General features: G+C 45.3%; 1 protein-coding gene across 1 annotated transcript in view; it reads left to right on the top strand.

Moving 5' to 3' along the window:
• TBCEL (tubulin folding cofactor E like) overlaps window positions 1-713 on the top strand; it is a 17,671-nt gene that overhangs the window by 2,824 nt on the left and 14,134 nt on the right. The window lies entirely within an intron of this gene.

Below are 713 nucleotides of genomic sequence, written 5' to 3'. Positions count from 1 at the left end.
TGTAAGACTGATGGCTTACCTTGCCTCAACATGGATTTCTTGTGTGGAAATTGTTTCCTGTTACAAATCCCCAGTTTTTCATCATGTTTTAGCCTTAGCACAGCACGCTGTGATTGGGGTCCAACTCCTTGGTTGTATCTTTGAGCACATTTACCTGCCTGAGAAGGAGCTGGAGCAAAACCGAAGCAGAAATGGAAAGGCAGAGCAGAGAGCTGAGTTTTTGCATGGATGCTGAATGCTCTACACTGAACCTTGGGAAGGGAAAGCTTAGAAAGGAAATGTTTAAATACCTCCTAAGAAATGTTTAAATACCTCCTAAGAAATGTTTAAATACCTCCTGGCTGTTTCTAAGCCCAAGTGGGCTCAGGGCAAGAGGATAAGGGAGTCTGACTGTGCAGCTGACACTCCCCTAGTCCTGTGTCCTATCTGCAGCAGCAGCTGCCTGGGGAAGAGCAGAAGTTCTGGCAAGAACTGATAGGAGACAGGCCATAAATGACAAAGGACAGGCCTGAAATACACAGGAATACGTGGAGGAGCTGAAGAGCACTGATAGGAGTGGTACTTCATATTTACAGTCCAGGCTTCACGATGGTGTCTGTCATAAAATCCATATTTAACTGAGCTCCTGAAATCAGTGTCAATTCTGGCGTTACTGGTAGATTTCTTTTGCTGGCTGTAACATTCCTGCTTTGGGCTGGGGTCTTGTAACTTCT

This window comes from Corvus brachyrhynchos, unplaced genomic scaffold (assembly GCF_000691975.1).
Source record: "Corvus brachyrhynchos isolate BGI_N302 unplaced genomic scaffold, ASM69197v1 scaffold46, whole genome shotgun sequence".
Lineage (NCBI taxonomy): Eukaryota > Metazoa > Chordata > Aves > Passeriformes > Corvidae > Corvus > Corvus brachyrhynchos.
This window is presented reverse-complemented; position numbering and strand designations above follow the sequence as displayed.